General features: G+C 49.2%; 1 protein-coding gene across 2 annotated transcripts in view; it reads right to left on the reverse strand.

The window, feature by feature from the left end:
- Nucleotides 1–20267, reverse strand: part of TLN1 (talin 1) — a 1223782-nt gene extending 1203515 nt beyond the window's left edge. Inside the window, exon 1 of one of the 2 annotated variants that reach the window (XM_069626724.1) lies at nt 20019–20267. The gene's annotated coding sequence lies outside the window, so the exon portion shown is untranslated. The remainder of the gene's footprint in view (nt 1–20018) is intronic. The other variant, XM_069626725.1, reaches the window with a different exon arrangement.
- Between the last annotated feature and the right edge of the window lie 535 nt (nt 20268–20802).

Here is a 20802-nt window from a genome sequence, read left to right on the forward strand (position 1 = left end):
TAGGAAGGATCTTAGAGGGCTACCACACTACCCAACAGAAGCCCTGTAATGCGAATAACCAGGTGGTGGTGGTTTCTTTATCACGAGTTCTATTCAGTATATTTTAATTGTAATGGATGGACTATAGGTGTCAATTCGAACAGAAGTGGCATACAGAGGAAGTGCTTCAGCAGGGTGCCTTTACAATTCGATCAAGTTTGATCAACCGTTTTGTGGGTGGAGTGTTTGGGGGCACAATATAAACTTGGGACTTCTACAAGGGATTGCACATTAATAGGATTGCATATTAATAACATACACTCTTGGCAAAGCAACATTGTTGAACGTCCAAACGTGCGCTCGCCACTGGCTATTTGTTGAGGATAATTGACCTTGGGCAAGTAAGAAAAGTGTGCGCTTTGGGTATGTATAGAAGTGAGGGAGGCAGGTGACTTTATGCCCGGCTAGTAGCTTGCAACATGAAATGTGCACTTATACATGTATTAGGTAAGCTATAAAGTATGGGAAGCCTATATCCACCAATCATGTAAGGCTACTCATTCTTGCAAAAGTGCGACTTCTTACAGATGCAGTGCAAGATTACGGGTATCAACATATTCACCCATCATGATCAACCACGGATCCAAATTTGCATTAGACCAGGAGTCAACAATTCATGCAGCTAGCTACTAGCCGCTCACCACCTCAATTCTATGCATACACACAGCAGACCAGGTCTTACTCGCCAGGAGTCTGTGCACACTGCATTAGCATGCAACACGCTGCACACCGCACTAGGACACGCTCCAAGAGGGGCCACTTTCCATCCCAGCACTCGGCAACATTTCACCACCTACACACAAGCACACAGCAACACGGTTAAGTGATGTGGGCCAACCCACTGATGGGTCTGAAGAGCCAAGAGAGCACAAAGGCCAGTGCTACCTACACACTCCTCAAGCACCGAAACACTACTCCACTTGCAAACATCTCAAGACACAATAGTAAGGGGTTCAACACTCAAGGATCCGAAAGCAATGACACCAGAAAGACTCCAAGTAGCTCCATTACAACAATCACCCGCAGAGAGAAGCAATGTAACGGGAAAACAGGAACATACTTACTCCCAGTCCCAACGGAAACATAGGAAACAACCAGCACCCAAGAGCGAGCATGCGCTCTGCCCTCTCCCACCCCCACAGCTCTAACGATATGCCACAGGAAGGAGCTCGCATTTTATTATTATACTCGATATGGGTCAGAGAAGCAAGGTAAAATGCACCCAAATAAGTATAGATAACAAAACAGAGGTTTTAAAGTTAAGCTTTTAAGACAAGTTAACATTTTTACAAAAAAAAAAAAAGAAATTATAATGGGAATAGGTTTTTTCTCCCCATGCATATGAATGTACTCAAAACGTTAGAAACATAAAGACTTTGAAAAGGATTAGATTACCTCCAGTCTTGGTGGAAACAATAATTTAAAGAGATGACCAACTAAACCAGCTAAATAATAAATATAGTACCGTGGTCAAGCGGAAAGCTCTACAAGCATTAAGAAACCCCTGACCCCGCAATGCAGCACAAGCAGCAAAGGATAAAGGACTGACCGTGCAACAAAATGGAACCATCATCCACAAGCATTAAAGGACCTCCATAGACACAAAATCCAATACTGGCTACTACCCACATAATCAATTGCAAGGAATAAGAGACTACATATAAAACTAATCACAAGCATTAAAGTATTCTTAAAAAAACAAACACCAAGGGTCATAAGGGACTAAACCCCATAAACAATAAACCGTGGCCCACAAAACGAAAACAAAAAACCACACACCACAAGTTTGGGGTCTAAATCTACAACCCAAATTCCCCATTTACATATGGTTACTCCTTCAAATGGGTTCATCCTCAGTCTCGTTATTGCACCTTATAGCAAGCAAAGTACCACGACTTGTTCTGTACCACTAAAAAGGGATCTCAGGAAATTAACCAATCGGACAATGCTCTGGCAAGAAACAATAGCATCAGCTAAGATTAATGTCTCATAGCGATAGAGGAGGGACATGTCCACTCTCCTAAAATTTGTAGATAATATGCCCAACTTTGAGTGATTAGGGACTGGTTTGAGCACTCGGTGCTGAAAGGGTGGGGAAAGAGTTCCGGCTTCTGTTGGCAAACCCCAAAGCTACATGCCATAGCTTCCTCACAGGGCTAGACAATTGGTCATGCATCAGCTTTCCGTCTTAACATAAACACGCCCTTATAATACAGATTTGACGGGAGCATTAAACAGCACTATGGATGGAGGATGTGAATTTGTAACTATTCTATTCTCATGGGGCGCAATCCATTCTTCTGAATCCCGCAAAGCTACATTTGTCGATTAAGAACGCCAGCGGATTAAATACTGCCAACTACATCATTGCGTCATGCAAAAACCAAACAGAGTAGCAGTAAACGGTTCCCTCACAGGAACGGCAGCCTCAAATCAGAAGGCCTAGTTTCAACGATATTGCAGGGCTAAAGAATGCACTCCCCCTACACACAAAGGCCTGGCACAGGGAGGTGGGCATCTACTTAACAGGAGAATTGGGTGAAAATTTGGAAGGGAAATAAAAAAAAGCTTTGACTAGTGGACAATACGCCAACAGAGGATTTAAAACAGTCTCTAGAGATGGTATCGGACTCCAGTTAGGCAACAACACATAAGCAAAGATGAAATGGGACTCTACTGGCGAGGCTGGGACACGCATGCATATCTGGTGGTGTTGGCCAAATCTCACCTAGACTGACCTGTATAAATGCTATCACAGCTCTCCAAGTAGCAGGTCTCCACTACCAGTGGCGGGTCACTCTCTACCACATGACAAGAGCTTCCCTTCATCTTGCAAGCAAATCCAACTGAATATTTCCCGGCACCAATGAAGGAAAAGCCACCAAGTGGTAGCTTTTGTTTACTACAGCTGGCTGGCTTTTCCTTCATTAGTGCCGCAAAAGCAAAAGCCAGCAAAAGCCAGCACAAGCGGGCATCCATTTCACAAAATGGATGCGCCCATGTGCTTGCTTTTCCAATTTTTGAGCTTGAATTGCTTAGTGGGAATAAGCTGGAAAAGTGCAAGAGAGCAGTGATGTGCTGTTGGCAGCCTCAGCCCGGTGGGTCCTTTGACTGGGCTTGGGGTGTTTTACAGTCGGTAGTCATTGTGTGCTGCTGTGCGAGTCTACGTGTGGTTTGTTTTGTTGTTGCAATGTAGTGAAGTTTGTGCGGATTGTTGTGCTATAGGGTTGTGGTTGTGTTTGGTTAGAATTTGAGGGGAGCATGCAGAGGGTGAAATGGTTAATTTGCATTGCTGTCCTTGCAGTTATGTCTAGGTGTGAAGCTTGCCATCATTCATTACTCCATCTGAGTGTGGCACTTGCTAATCCTCAATATCCTATCTGGATGTGAGGCAGGCTAGTGATCCCGATTCCATCCAAGTGTGGCACTTGTTAACATTCACAGTTTCATTTAAGTGTGGTGCATGCCAACATTCATATTTCTATCTAGATGCGACGCAGGCTAAAGTTAAGAATTGCATCTCATTGTGGCACATGCTAATATTGTTACACCTGTCTAAATGTGCCGCAGCCTGATCTTCAGTTTTCTCTAGATGTGGTACGAGTTAACATTGGGAAGTGTATTAGTATATGATGCAAGGCAACATATACAGTCCAGCCATGAATAGATTTAGGCTGGTGGTCACAAATCTCTCTAAGTATGCATGGTGCGAGTCTATGGCAGTCTACGTTATGGAAAGGTAAGGTAGAGTGGCGGGGGCTTTCTGGAGTAGAGTAATTGCTCTACACCCCACCCATGCCACACTTACAGTTTTTGTGGTGTCTTTTCACTGCTGGCTTCATTTGCTTCCCCTGTGGACACCTGCAGACACATCTTGGAGCTGCCGATGTAGCAGCCGCCCTTAGCCGCAGGGGCTGCCGGGCAGAGGGCTGCCCTGGGAAAGTTGAGGATAAAAGGGAGGTGGACCAATCAGGTCCCAGGGGATGGGAGCTCACCTGGGTGCCGGAGTGGAAATGGCACAGGGAGCTGGGGTGCAGAGGGTTAGGCCCTCGTTGCACCCATGGATGCATTCACCCAAGCAGGGCCCAGGGGATGGAGGGGGAGGCAGGATTGAGCAGGGGAAGCCTGCAATGCTGACTCTTGGCCTGCGGGGGCCGAGCTGAAGCGCCATGATGGGACAATGAGGGCGCAGGGACCACCAGACTATGGATAAAGGCAATTGGTGAGAGACATGTGTTGTGAGAGATACCGAAAGAGGTGTGGTGTGTTCCGACACCCCATGTGTACCGTGAGGGTAATGTTAACTATACATGCATTTGGCAGTGATGCAGTGGCAAGAAGAATACCAGTGGCCCTTGATAACCCACACATGGGATTACAGTACTATTCACTGCAGTGCCACATGTAGCTAATAAGTATTGATGGGTGCCCTCTGAATTCGGCCTGCTCAACCACAAGAAGTTGCAGAAACCATTATCATACTGGAGATAGCAGGAGTTTTGGTATCGAAGGACAGGATTGCGATGATAGCAGTTGACTCTGCTAATGGGGAGTGGTGCATAATTTTGTGTATTGATCCTGTCCAACCATTGAAAGATTTCAGAGGAGAATCTTTGAGAATAAAGAAAATGAGGGGGAGCTATTACTAGAGGTATGTGTCACCCTGCAAATCAATGATATAATACAGCCCCCTTCCATGTTCTAAGCTACTTGTAAGAAATGCCCCCTCTTGTTCCAGAAGATCTGTCCCAAATACCAGACAAGTTGTGGACAAATAATCTGCATGACATAGGGCTCAAGTGTTACGCCAATATGCATCACATTAAAACCATGCCCCTTGTTGCCCAGAGTTAAACAGCACCCTCTATCAAAGGCAGCGGAGGAGTGAATTTATGACACCATAATGGCTTTTACATCAGGGTATTATAGTACTCTCCAATTCTCTGTGCAATATGGCCATTTACCCAGTGAAGAAACTGAAGGGGGCTAGTTGGAATAGGATTCTGTATTTGCGCGCCCTCAATGAGTAGTGCAGGCAGAGTTTCCTGTGGTTCCTAATCCTGCTACAATATTGTGCAACATATCCACTGAGGCTACTCATTTTACTGTGGTGGTTCAGAAGACTACCTTTTTCTAAGTTCCTTTACATCTATAGACTCAATACCTCACTGCGTTTACATTTGTCAGGAGCCGATTCCAACATACAAGACGTCAAGGGTTTTGTGAGTCCCCAAGTATATTCAACAATGTCTTACATTAAGACCTAAGTAATATTTGTGTTCCCAGCACCATTGTCCAATATGTGGATATCTATGGGAGTGTAGCACTACTGAACAACAGTGCCGGGAATACTCCATTACCTTGTTACAACTGCTAGCTGATCAAGGGTGGACAGGCTAAAGTTGTAGTATGGTCAGCGGGAGGTGTTGTATTTGGGCCAATTGATTTCAGTGAATGGTAAAAGAGTGACCCAGGAACACGCCACAGCAGTGTGCATTACCCCTCAGCCGGGGACTGTTAAAGATACGCAGCAAAACACATACAGGTGTGGAAAACCAAAATTAAATATATAACTAATCCTCCAGGGATATCAAAAGCCTGTCATTTTCTAACATCGTATCACACAAAACAGAGTGTAGGCCATCATACTGAATACAATTGCTCCAAACAACTTGAAGAGCAAGGACTAATATAATTATGTTACCCATTATGACCTTGACTGGAAGAACACCATGACCCTGCAGGATGAAACTGTCCCTAGGATGCGTATGGTGGTCTGCCTATCTAAAAGAGGATAGGTAGAAGAGGGAACTGACCTTAGCTCTACGATGGATGATTGGTCAAAAGGAGCCCTGAAAATGGCTGGGCTATCTTAAGACACAGAAAACACCAAAAAATGTTAAACTAAAAGTTTGAAATTTAAGCAGATAGAACAAATGGGGTGAAGTAGCACCCAACGTGGGATTTTCCAGCTTTATTCACCCTCCATGGTGTGTGCTTCCCCCTCCATCTATGGTTATACCTCAAGTATTAATTACTCTTATGGAAACCTTAAAACAATGTATCTGGCACCAGTTTACAAAATAGGTGCAAGTGTTCTTTAGGAATTAATCCAAGGTGCCTCTTAGATCTCGTCTAGATACAAGGCATTGTAAAAAGTCAGTTATTGTTGGACGGTGTCTTCTGTTGAAGACATCTGTCGAATATCAGGTCGACCGGTTTCGATGATATCTTGATATCATCTTCTTCAGGACCAATTTCTTATCTGTTCAGATTGCATCTTCTATCCGCAAGTAGTAGCGGGGCCCACCAACCACCTAGGGGGAGAAAGGACTTATTTAGCAGCTGGGTTAGGAGGACAACCCATGTCTAATAATTAAAGCACATATGCTCTTTTTGCCGCTGCAAATGTTTTTAGCTCTATAGGCATTTTTTTTTAAAAACAAGTCCCGTCACCACTGGTGCGTGATGTGTGCATCGCGCCCAGGGCTGTGGCGCAGAAAAAAACCCTTCTCTTACATTCTTTTTAATGGTCCGTGCATGCAAATCCCCTGTTCACCTTTTTTCAAATGTGACCCCACATCGTGATCATGAATATAGAAAAAAGATGAGTGAAGGGGCACCAGTGCAACGGGCATGCTCATAGTTTGTGTGTTCTTGGCCACCATGCGTAATTAGGCAGGAAATTACCTCTGGGTATGTTCATTCCAGCTATGATCTTCTATTTTCTTCTTCAAAATGCACGGTGGGAATGGATAAAGTTTCTTCGTTTTGTTACTTCAACTCAATCCTGACCACAATGAGCTGTAGCAAAGTGAATTGGGAACACCATGTTGTATTCTATATGCATATACACTTCTTAACTACGTTGTGTGCAGGGCAGTGCGTTAGCAAGCCATGTTGCCTAGGAACCAACACACCGCCCTGATACGACACTAGAGGCTATGCACATGATCACGATGTGGGGTTACATTTGAAAGAAAGAAGGTGCACAGGGGATTCGCATGCACGGACCATTAAAAAGAATCCAAGACAAGGGTTTTTTCTGCGCCACAGCCCTGGGCGCGATGCACGCACCAGTGGTGGCGGGACTTGTTTTTTTTTTTATATGTCTATAGAGCTAAAAACTTTACTCAAAAAACTTTGGCAGTCTACTCAAAATAACCTAAGGCAGCTATTCACACTTATGCATAACGTCAACCTGGAAATTCCCATAGCAGTGGACACACTGGATGCAGAGAAGGCCTTGGATTCTGTAGAATGGCCCTTCCTATTCAAAGTCCTCTGCCATTCCGAGTTTGGTCTCACAATTATACGGTGGATCTGACTGCTATACACTGCCCTGGAACCACAGTGTACACTAATCGAATGACCTCGGGATACATTTACCCAACACGGGGGACGTGCCAGGAATGCCCAGTTGCCAATCCAGTCCGCCCTTAAAGTTGAACCGCTGGCCTGCTACATGTGAGAATATTACGCCCATCAGGGCATAAACATACAATCACACCTCTCCATAATTTTCCTATATGTGAAGCATCCCGGCCAGAACCTACCCCCATTGACACAAGAAATAAGCAAGTTCAAGGAACTCTCTGGACTAAGAATAAATTAGACCAAGTTGGAAGTCCTACCTCTGACCCTGAGTGTTCAACAATCAAACATAGGGAGGGACTTGGTGGTGCCCCCAAGGCATACGATATGGGCATCCGTCCATGTGACCCCATTCAAGGGAGATCTATACAGGGAAAGCTATGTAAAAACACTCGAAATACTGGAACATAGTGTGGTATTGTGGACCCTCCTACCTATCTCCCAAGCAAAAATGATGATCCTTCCTAAACTCCTATACATAATTAACAATGTGCCAACCTGGCCCCCTGTGAGCTTCTGGTCCCGACTTAAGAGCATGGTGGTACGACTGGTATGGGCAGGCAAACAGGCAGACACCCTTGCCCTACCCTACCCTACCCTACAAACAAGGCGGGTAGGGACTGAATTATATTTTCTAGCTGCACAGATCCAGCATTGTGTGTTGGTGGTCCCCCACGACCAAACTCCCACATACCCCCCCTAGCGAGAGTCATCACCAACACTAACCATTTAAAGGAAATGCTATGGTGTAATTGGGGGAAAGGTGGCACAATCCGAGATCCAACCAGTGGAAACCACATGTAAAGACTGGTGCCAAATATGCCTGGTGGTAGGTGGGGGGGCCTGCCATTCCCCTCATGTTCCTATATATTTAAAGTCTGTGGGGTCCAAATCTCACATGAGAAGGTATTCCAGACACTTCGAGAGACTGGGAGTCTGGACCCTGAGATGCCCTGAAAACTAGAGGCGAATGGACGGCCATGACTATGCTGCTCTATTTCCACCTCAGGCAAGGGATTACATCCAAATGGTCAGGTTTCCCACAAGCCCCCGCCCCTTCCCCAATACTTCAATATGTGATTAACCCACTGTCCACTAGGAAATTGGTGTGCACCATCTACGAAATTATCAGATCACAGAAGAGAGCCCAGAAGTTCAGAACCAGGTGGGAGCGGACACTAGAGACAGGGCTAAATGAAGAGCACACAGACCCGTAACCTGCGCTGAGGAATTCATTTCAAGTTCCTACACCAAGCCTATTCACCCGCTCGTCTGCACTAATTTTTACAAGAAAAATCCCCCTTTTGGAAACGATGTGATTGGGATCTACGGTCCTTCCCACATACATATCAGACCCTTTTTGGGGGGAAAACTGAGGAAGCCATGTCTCAAATGTTAACATCCCCGAGAAACTACTCCCCGGGGCTGTGGTTGTTACCAATGACCGAGGTGGGGGGGAGCTCCCGCTCCAAGAAAAAAAAAAATACTGGGAATTGCAAGAATAGCTGCCAGATATATAAACACAAGAAACTGGGGGAAGCGCAACGGACCAGGTTTTCAGAATTGGCTGAACTTTATGAATGTGTGTGGGACAAGAGAGTACCCTTGATTACTGGGACCCTTTCAGATGTTACTATGTTGAACAAATGCAGCACACATCAACCGCTGGGGGACCCCCGCAGCAACTGGATTATGCTCCCAATGCGAGCGTATAACCCTGTGTGTATGAACAACACCTTGTAACACTATAGGCCTGGGTGTGAAAAACACCTCTTGAGTGTGGAAACGCTTTAATCGCAATACGAAATATAAGAGAACCAGGACTTCCATGGTTAAACTCCACAACAGTGAGATGACATTAGACGTACTGTGTTAAGCTTAATAGTTTTATATGCAAGTAGAACTTCAGATGCGCTGTACTGGGGTGCTCAAAGGAGGGGTTGGGGGGTATTGTTTTCTTTTCCATGGCAATGTGATAGCTACGTTTTACTACGAAAAAATGTAAAACACATACAACCAGCTGCACTGGAGCAACTGGAATAGCATGCAGGAGAGCAGCAAGCTGGGGTTCAGTCACAAGCCGGGTGCAACGCAGGCACACAGCCTGCTTACACTACTTCCGGGAAGAAAGGACCTCTCGCTGACCCGTAGCATCATTGCCTATCTGCCATACATCCGTGTACATTCTGTAGTCCATTGCCGCCCCCCTACCTGGCTGTCCCTCACTGGCTAACAGGCCAGCTCAGGGAGCAGGCAATGGCGGAGTCCCGCGGCCTGTACGCTTCCCTCGCCCTGCAAACAGACCAGTCTACCCGACCCAGCTCCACATTGCGCTCCATTACCCCGGGAGTGGTGAGCTTCACTCCTTCCCAGAGTTGCACTACAAACTGGTGTGATAATGTAGGGCACCCCAGCGGGGCTATGTGAACGTCACTGAGGTCCTGCGAAGGGACCGGCAAGGCGTAAGGCACGCAATGCAGCCGACCAGCGGGCCTTGCTTTGGACAAGAGACCTTCACATATAACATGACGTGCAGTGTTTGCTGTTGTGCATGGTGCACTCGGTGTGAAAGCCACAACTAAACGGGCAGCTTGAGATTTCTCAAACCAGCTCCTCGTTCCCCATTGGCACCTACTGGCCACTGCCTGATGCGGGCTGCCCAGGAGCTGCCCTTCCAGTCTTCATTTCCACCCCTGAACGGGTGCGCAGGTACGATGGCACTGGCACTACGGTGGAGACATGTTCACACTGCATAGAGGCGAGTGAGTGCTGGAGCCGCTGAATACCCCCTTGGCTCCGATCGCACGCGCGCCAGTGCTGCCTCCCGTTTCCCATCGCCGTGAGCACATACTTTTGCTTGCAATCACGCCGCACTCTGAAAGGCAGCAAGATACATGTATGGCTGCAGGCGAGGCATTCTGTGCTGCTAGGCCTGCACTTCCTGCCAGCGAGCAGAGGGCCGCTCCCTGAATCTGGGTTGTTCACAGCCCCTGGGCGCATGCACAGCCGAGGCGGAGAACCAGAGGCGGGCCCTTGCCAGTCAGCGAGCCACAAACGGCCTATTTGATCACCGAGATACTTCAGCGGCCTGCGTGATCGTTGGGAGCCTGCAAACATGCCACAAGCGGCGTGCATGCGTGATCGTTGGGAGCCTGCAAACATGCCACAAGCGGCGTGCATGCGTGATCGTTGGGAGCCTGCAAACATGCCACAAGCGGCGTGCGGGCACGATCATTGGGAGCCTGCAAACATGCCACAAGCGGCCTGCGTGATCGTTGGGAGCCTGCAAACATGCCACAAGCGGCGTGCATGCGTGATCGTTGGGAGCCTGCAAACATGCCACAAGCGGCGTGCGGGCACGATCATTTGGAGCCTGCAAACATGCCACAAGCGGCCTGCGTGATCATTGGGAGCCTGCAAACATGCCACAAGCGGCGTGCGTGATCAGCGAGAGCCCGCAAACATGTCACAAGCGGCGTGCGTGCGTGATCGTTGGGAGCCTGCAAACATGTCACAAGCGGCCTGCATGCGTGATCATTGGGAGCCGGCAAACATGCCACAAGCGGCGTGCATGCGTGATCGTTGGAAGCCTGCAAACATGCCACAAGCGGCGTGCATGCGTGATCGTTGGGAGCCTGCAAACATGCCACAAGCGGCGTGCAGGCACGATCATTGGGAGCCTGCAAACATGCCACAAGCGGCCTGCGTGATCGTTGGGAGCCTGCAAACATGCCACAAGCGGCGTGCATGCATGATCGTTGGGAGCCTGCAAACATGCCACAAGCGGTGTGCATGCGTGATCGTTGGGAGCCTGCAAACATGCCACAAGCGGCGTGCGGGCACGATCATTGGGAGCCTGCAAACATGCCACAAGCGGCCTGCGTGATCGTTGGGAGCCTGCAAACATGCCACAAGCGGCGTGCATGCGTGATCGTTGGGAGCCTGCAAACATGCCACAAGCGGCGTGCGGGCACGATCATTGGGAGCCTGCAAACATGCCACAAGCGGCGTGCGGGCACGATCATTGGGAGCCTGCAAACATGCCACAAGCGGCGTGCGTGATCAGCGAGAGCCCGCAAACATGTCACAAGCGGCCTGCGTGATCAGTGAGAGCCTGCAAACATGTCACAAGCGGCGTGCGTGCGTGATCGTTGGGAGCCTGCAAACATGCCACAAGCGGCCTGCGTGATCGGTGGGAGCCTGCAAACATGCCACAAGCGGCGTGCATGCGTGATCGTTGGGAGCCTGCAAACATGCCACAAGCGACCAGCGTGATCGTTGGGAGCCTGCAAACATGCCACAAGCGGCCTGCGTGATCGTTGGGAGCCTGCAAACATGCCACAAGCGGCCTGCGTGATCATTGGGAGCCTGCAAACATGCCACAAGCGGCCTGCATGCACGATCATTGGGAGCCTGCAAACATGCCACAAGCGGCCTGCGTGCACGATCATTGGGAGCCTGCAAACATGCCACAAGCGGCCTGCGTGATCGTTGGGAGCCTGCAAACATGCCACAAGCGGCCTGCGTGATCGTTGGGAGCCTGCAAACATGCCACAAGCGGCCTGCGTGATCATTGGGAGCCTGCAAACATGCCACAAGCGGTGTGCGTGCACGATCATTGGGAGCCTGCAAACATGCCACAAGCGGCGTGCGTGCACGATCATTGGGAGCCTGCAAACATGCCACAAGCGGCGTGCGTGCACGATCATTGGGAGCCTGCAAACATGCCACAAGCGGCCTGCGTGCACGATCATTGGGAGCCTGCAAACATGCCACAAGCGGCCTGCGTGATCATTGGGAGCCTGCAAACATGCCACAAGCGGCCTGCGTGCACGATCATTGGGAGCCTGCAAACATGCCACAAGCGGCCTGCGTGCACGATCATTGGGAGCCTGCAAACATGCCACAAGCGGCCTGCGTGCACGATCATTGGGAGCCTGCAAACATGCCACAAGCGGCGTGCATGCGTGATCGTTGGGAGCCTGCAAACATGCCACAAGCGGCGTGCATGCGTGATCATTGGGAGCCTGCAAACATGCCACAAGCGGCCTGCGTGATCGTTGGGAGCCTGCAAACATGCCACAAGCGGCCTGCGTGCACGATCATTGGGAGCCTGCAAACATGCCACAAGCGGCGTGCATGCGTGATCGTTGGCAGCCTGCAAACATGCCACAAGCGGCCTGCGTGATCGTTGGGAGCCTGCAAACGATGCCACAAGCTGTGGGCACGATCATTGGGAGCCTGCAAACATGCCACAAGCGGCGTGCGTGCACGATCATTGGGAACCTGCAAACATGCCACAAGCGGCGTGCACGATCATTGGGAACCTGCAAACATGCCACAAGCGGCCTGCGTGATCGTTTGAAGCCTGCAAACATGCCACAAGCGGCCTGCGTGATCGTTGGGAGCCTGCAAACATGCCACAAGCGGCCTGCGTGATCGTTGGGAGCCTGCAAACATGCCACAAGCGGCGTGCATGCGTGATCGTTGGGAGCCTGCAAACATGCCACAAGCGGCGGGCACGATCATTGGGAACCTGCAAACATGCCACAAGCGGCGTGCATGCGTGATCGTTGGGAGCCTGCAAACATGCCACAAGCGGCATCATGGAGAGGCTGCAAATATGTCACAACCAGCCTGCAAACATTTCAGGCGTGTATTAAACCCCCACGATGCACTGCAACAATTTTAAAAGAAATGTGCATGTATCCAGTGAATCACCCGTTAGGTGAAAAGGGGTAAAGAGATGAAAAACAATGTACATAAACTGCCGCCATCACCACCAACAGACGATAAACATCGCAATAAGGTCCTAAATAGTTGAATAAACAGAAGTGACAAACTGCAACAATAACATGAAGACAGACGGCAAGTGTGGCCCACGTTTATAAATGACGTAGTATGTAAAGCCAGCAGTGATGGACGCATGGTCTGCGCGTTAATTAAAGTGTGTGGCAAACCAATAAACTACGGCAAAAACAGCAACTGTTCAAGATTTGGAAGGGGGGGGGGGGGGGGGACTCCCTATTTTGGGAGTAAAAGGATTTTAGGGAGAAAACCCAAGTACAATTCCCAATGGGAGTATTTTATAAGCGAGAATATGTTTTAACTCGAAAACGGAAATGTTATCGTAATAATGATTTATTTGCACTATTCGTCCACAGTGAAGATGTAGGATTATAGTCAGGCAGTAATACCATTATATTAATTTTTTTTTAAAAAGACAGTCACAAGGGGGGCACGGATGTAGTTTGTAGTTTCTTCCTGTGTTCCTACGTGCACATATCAAACATATCAATGGAGCTGCGTGGGTGGAAGTTGCGACGTGTTCCTTTCCTAGTTTTATCAGGGGTATTTTTACTCCATATATATTTTTAGGGAGCAGTTGCCCATTTTAAAGGAGTGAAAGTGGCCCATACAACTCTTATGTTTAGGGCTAATACAGACACATCACAACCACAGCCACAAATAGCAAACTTCGTCAACGTTTACCGCAGACACCCCGTGCAACAAACTAATACAAAGCCACCCTAAAATCCCCGCATGGGGAAAGGAGAGAGCGAGCTCTCGAGGGAGGCACATGGTGAGAAAGCTGCCCGAGGAGCAAAGGAAAGGAAGAAAGGCCCAACACCTGGGCGGAGTCCTCTCCAAGCATTCTATGGGACTGGCCTTTCTCAGGTCACGGAAAGATCAGCCCCGAGTTCTGAAAAGCCACATACATCTCAAACAACTTGTAAAACTGCATATTATTTCTAAAAGATTTACATTTCTTTAAAGATTATATAACATTGTGTGCAATGGTCAGATTTTAATAGCAGAGTACTTTAAATCTTGCCAGTGCACATAATTTGTACAGTGAAAACTAGGAACCAACATTAAAATACCAATGGCTGGAGGGCCCATGAAAGCTTCCCCTGCACACCCGCTATGTACAGCGTTCCCAGCATGGGATTCTGGGAATGCCTACACAAGGTGCCCTGGACCCCCAAGCCCTTGCCATGGGCGTTGGCAGGGTCTGTCGAGAGTTCCAAGTTGAAACCCCCGCTCCCGCAGGGGAGCCTGGAGGGATCCACAGTACCACTATGAGGCCCAGATGCACCCTGGCAGGAAACGGGCAGCTAGGTCGTCCCCTCGTGTCACATGTCCCTGCAGACACACAGCGAGTGAGTAAGTATCCCAGCCTCCAGAGCAGCAGGATGCGCCTGCAGTGAAGCAACCGGAAGTGACTCGCCCAGCCTACAGACTCTGCTGTGGGGGAGGCTGGGGTACAGGCAGAAATGCACACTTTCCACGAGCCCACCTCGGAAGAGAAGGAGACACTGCCCATAAGAATTCATGCTCCAAGACCTATCCACGTAGCCCAAGACACCCACAGGGTGCCCCGGCGAGAGTGAGCCGAGGCACGGAGGCCCCCCTCTCTCCCTCCAGCCCCCAGCCTGGGGCCCTAGCGGGCTCTGCTCCCTGGAGGGGGCACCTCGGGGTGGGGGCGAGGAGCAGACCAGCACCTGAGAGAGTGAGCCGAGGCCGGGAGGAATGCAGCTCCACCCAACAGAGACTGCAATCTGTGATCTCGGACTGCAGCGGAGAAGCAAGGACACATGCTACTGCGAGGATGGGCCTGTCCACATCTCCGCAAGTGCCCATCCAAGTAAAGCGCCCCCCACCCTCCCCACAGGACCACCAGGACATCCTGGGCTCGAGCACGACTAAGCTATCGAGGATCTGGGACACCCTAGGAGTGTGCTGATTGGAAAGTGGTTTAAAGCAAGCCTTACACACAAACACTAAAATATCCCATGGACTTTTTTAAATTACACTTATTTAAAAAATTAAAGCTATCGTTAGTTGGCAATCATTAAAACGGCCCGTCATCCATTACACTCGGCCGGAATTCCTAATATGCTAACAGAATTTGATTGTGAACACATTTGTAAAAATACAATTTAAGCAAAGCCTTCATAGCAGGAAAGTGGAAACAGAACCAAACGTACAAACTTCTAGGCACCTTTTTCCAAGATTTCATGTTCTAGGCAGAGGATATGCAACCTGGGCTCTCTAGACTACAACTCCCGTAATGCCTCACCATTGGCTATGCCGTAAAGCGGCCATAGCAGCTGTAGTCCAAAACATCTGGACAGCCAAAGTCTGTAGACCCCCGTTCTAGGATACAACAATGTACACAGTAAAAAAAAAATAAAACAGCAGACAATAGAAAGATGGAAATGTCTAGAGAAAAGAAAAAAAAATGTAAAAAAAATAACGTACAAAACCAGAATTTGATACCAAAAAAAAGGCAATTTTACAAGGAAATAGTTTGAAATATATAAGAAAGGCGAAAAACCAACTACCCTATCCCAAGTACTATTGGCACGGAAAAAGGTCAAAAATTGAAAGAACTATTTAGTAACATCTCCTGAACAAAATCCACAGAACGGCGAAATAAATGGAAAGACACTGCCAGGGTTTTATTATAAAGACATCACTAGTGAAGAAATTAAGAAAATCCTGTCTAACTTAAGGCCCACTTCTTGCCCAGGAGATATGCCAACTAAGACCATACTAAGCAACACACATTTTTGCTCCACTTCTGTCAATGCATCTCTTTGCACATAGAAATGTACCAATAGCCATTAAGGAAGCTGCAGTAACCCCTCTTATAAAGAAACCAGGACTTGACCCCAAGGACTCAGCTAATTTAAGACCGCTAAAGTGGCCGCTTTGCAGCTACAGACCCATTTTGAATCATCATCTATATTTCACCCAAAACAGTCGGGCTTTAGGAGTAATCGCCGGACAGAAAGTGCCATGACCAACTTACAAACCCAAATGTTGGAAAGGTTAGACAAAAGTAAAACTGGGCTGCTGATTCGTTTGGATCTCTCAGGCACTTTTGATTTGCTAGACCACTCCCACCTGCTGAAAACACTAGCAACTACGCTAACGATACCAATGAATGGATAAACTGCTTTCCGAGTTAATGGAGCTCCAACATTTGCTGGGGAAGTGCCTGCTCTAAACCAGCCCTAATCAAATATGGAGTCCTTCAAGGGGCATGCATCTCGCTGGCCCTCTTCAACATATGCACAAAACCTCTACGTGAACAGACGGCCTACATGTTACTAACTATGCCAATGATTTCCAACTAACAACGGACCTTTGTGGAGACAGACTCGGCCAATCTGAATTCCATCTACACATCCATTAGAGAGTGGATGGTTAAAAATTGGATGTGCCTCAATGACTCAAAAACGGACCTCATGATTTCTGGCACAAAACAAGCAAGGGACAAAGTTAGACGGGCCTATTAAGGTTTCAAGGTGGAGAACTGCCTTATTCCGGGGAGGAAAGAGTTAAGACACTTGGCAAGTGCTGAAAGCATGGCTCAACTCCAAGGTGCATGTCAATAATGTTGTTAAAAACTCATTACCACCTTACAGTGCTGCGCCAAATAAACCCACTGTTCTCACACCAGAACTGAAATTTTAGTTAGAGCCATTATGCCTGGCCTATTGCAATGCTCTTCTCACTGGAGCTAGCAAGGAAAATGTGCATAAACTCCAAACTATCCAAAACAATGCTGTTAGAGTAATATGCAATATCATCCGGAAAGAACATATTACCAGCCACCAAAGGGACCTTGACTGGGTGCCTGTAGAAAAGAGGATCCAATTGAAATTCCTATATGACAACGCCCCTAAACACTTGAAACAATCACTGACCCGACACAAACACTGCCTTCTAGTACATGGCACCTGATTGAACTCCTCCCCTCACGTCCCCTGTGAGGAGAACAGCAAATCATTCCCCGCCAGAGCTGCCAAGGCATGGAATGCTCTTCCAGAGAGCCTCCGTAAGCAAGAAAAAGTCACAGTATTCTGGGAAAGCTGAAAAAGTTATGGTCTGATGAAATCCTCCGTTAGGTCCGGACTCTTCGTTGTCCCGTCTTTCAGAAACGTCCTCGTGTGACAGTGCGCCCCGATGCCTGTGGCTCGTTAGAAATAAATACAATTAAAATAAAGACATCCTTCTATTGCCAGTGTATGTGACTGGAGCTCACCACCCTGATAAGGGCACAGCATGCACGAAGAGGCTGTTTCAAGTAGGTCACACAGATATGTGATCTAATATTAGGAAGCTTTTGTAATACACCCACCAATACAGTGACGTTACCAAATGATAGGGGTGTGGATATTCCTAGCTTCAACTGATAAAATACACTCCTCATCTATTGAACACTTGGATTATGCTCCCAGACTGAGACTGAATGGCTCAAGAATGGCCGTTGGGCGGGGGTTTGAAAACACATTTGCCATCAACAACCCAACACGCAATATCAAACCTAGCAGCCACACTCACTCGAACACATCGACACCAGCAGCTGCCTTCTTAACAAGATCACACTTCAACACCCACGTGGTTAACGCCGTGACAGTTCTCGGATGCACCCCAGCACAGACCACTGCCGCACCCATGTACAGACCACTGCTGTCTCCAATGCACACTGATGGCAAAACATGCCTGTGCACAAGCGATGCCAACAAGTCTGATTTGCATATGGATTTTCCTCCTTTATTGAATGTTGTGGCAGGTTAGTAAACAATGTGTGTGCAGGGTTGCCCAGTGCAATGATGGTGGTTATGGTAAACTTTTCAACCAACCACCACTCTTACATTTTGCATTCATCTAGATGCTGCCACAACCAACTCAAGTAATTACTTTGTCCTCAACAAATAAACATCCAAGTCAATACACTGGAGCACTGCGCAATCAGCAACACAACCAATGCCCATAACTCTACAATGCACACACCCCAAAACAACCACATTTCTTTACTGTTCTGATAAATCTAAGTGGACTAACCTGGTTACTGCCAAACAATCCTCGGCCCTTTACACCGCCGTGCCTCAATGCATACAAATGCCCTTTCCATTGCTCCCCAAAGCTAGGTCGGCGCTCAATAAAAACCCTAATAACTCCCTAACTACACCGCCACGCCTCGAGCCATGCAACTGTCCTTTCTTGGGATACACCGCCACGCCTCGAGCCATGCAACTGTCCTTTCTTGGGATACACCGCCACGCCTCGAGCCATGCAACTGTCCTTTCTTGGGATACACCGCCACGCCTCGAGCCATGCAACTGTCCTTTCTTGGGATACACCGCCACGCCTCGAGCCATGCAACTGTCCTTTTTTGGGATACACCGCCACGCCTCGAGCCATGCAACTGTCCTTTCTTGGGATACACCGCCACGCCTCGAGCCATGCAACTGTCCTTTCTTGGGATACACCGCCACGCCTCGAGCCATGCAACTGTCCTTTCTTGGGATACACCGCCACGCCTCGAGCCATGCAACTGTCCTTTCTTGGGATACACCGCCACGCCTCGAGCCATGCAACTGTCCTTTCTTGGGATACACCGCCACGCCTCGAGCCATGCAACTGTCCTTTTTTGGGATACACCGCCACGCCTCGAGCCATGCAACTGTCCTTTTTTGGGATACACCGCCACGCCTCGAGCCATGCAACTGTCCTTTCTTGGGATACACCGCCACGCCTCGAGCCATGCAACTGTCCTTTCTTGGGATACACCGCCACGCCTCGAGCCATGCAACTGTCCTTTCTTGGGATACACCGCCACGCCTCGAGCCAAGACTGTCCTTTCTTGGGATACGCCGCCACGCAACTGTCCTTTCTTGGGATACGCCGCCACGCCTCAAGCCATGCAACTGTCCTTTCTTGGGATACGCCGCCACGCCTCAAGCCATGCAACTGTCCTTTCTTGGGATACGCCGCCAAGCCTCAAGCCATGCAACTGTCCTTTCTTGGGCTACACCGACACGCCTCGAGCCATGCAACTGTCCTTTCTTGGGATACGCCGCCACGCAACTGTCCTTTCTTGGGATACGCCGCCACGCCTCAAGCCATGCAACTGTCCTTTCTTGGGATACGCCGCCAAGCCTCAAGCCATGCAACTGTCCTTTCTTGGGATACACCGCCACGCCTCGAGCCATGCAACTGTCCTTTCTTGGGATACGCCGCCACGCCTCAAGCCATGCAACTGTCCTTTCTTGGATACACCGCTACGCCTCAACACCTGCAACTGTCCTTTCTTGGTTACACCACCATGCCTCAAGACATGCAAGCGCACAGATCAAAGTGGACTCTCCCTGACAGTAGTAAACACTCAGAAATCTAAATAGCCACTGGAAGCTGTCAGGTCTTGATACATTCTCATTGGCCTGCTACATCCCAACACAAGCAATAACCGTCTCCTGAACAATGTGGCACATCAAACAAGTGCCTTAAAATCCCAGCAAGGCACCCTCCTCTCCACGTCATCATCACATGCCCAGTCCTAGAGCTTCGTCCCTGCTGGTGTGCCACAGAGCAGCAGCCCTTGCATGTGTCATGCCCCCCCCTGCATTCCATGCACCCCGCCCCGGGTCACACTGGAGAGGGTCCCTGGGCCTCCCCTTCCTGGCCCCTGCCCTGTATTCGTTCCCTCCCTCCCTCCCTTCCTCGCTCCCCTACCCCGGCCATCCCATGCCCCCTCCCCCCCCAGGCGCTTCCCCCCGCGGACCCCCGGCAGAGGGCGCTGATCCTACCTGCCCTGGGGGCGGGGCGCGGCACGGCTGTTGCCCGCGGCAGGAGCACCGCCTCGTCCCGTCCTGGCGCCGCTCTCTCCTCCGCTAACAGGCCCGCGGTGGCTCTGAGTCAGGCCGCAGCGCTCCTCGCGTCCGTCCGTCCGTCCCGCCTGCCTCACCCGGCCCCACCCGGCGGAAACTCTCGCCAGGACACTCCTCGCAGAGAGCGCGCACAAACTTCAGAGAGGGCGACGCGCGCATGCGCACGACCCAGGCGGCTAGTCTGACAGCCCGAAAGCCGTGCTCGTCCAGGGCAGGGAACCTACGCGCAGGCGCAGCACAAGCCAACAACTGCAATGCCCAATGCGCCGACACGCCGTGTCCTTCCACGCAGCCATCTTGGGTGAGCATAGACGGACAGGCTTGTGAACAAGGGACCACTACATTGAAAGAGGTGGCTCTTGGTAGCACAGAAAAAAGGATTGGGTGAGAAATTTCACATAAGAGCATATAGTCTGTGTCAAGCATGAAGACCTCTCCCATTTCTACTTTTTTTTCTTTTACTTCTGGGACTTGCATGCCTACATTAAATGGAGCAAACACAACTGTAAGACAAATACAAAGGAGCCTTATTACGAGATTACAGTAAATATGGGGGTAATTCCTCCAAACCCTTACCACCAATGTGTCCAGCGCAATTACTGTCATATTTGGATCCCATGGCAGCGCACAAATAAGCCTGGTGCATACATGCCAACCCTCCTGATTTTTCAGTGAAAAATATTGCTATTTTTCCACGTTCTCC

This window comes from Ambystoma mexicanum, chromosome 6p (assembly GCF_040938575.1).
Source record: "Ambystoma mexicanum isolate Mex_15411 chromosome 6p, UKY_AmexF1_1, whole genome shotgun sequence".
NCBI lineage: Eukaryota > Metazoa > Chordata > Amphibia > Caudata > Ambystomatidae > Ambystoma > Ambystoma mexicanum.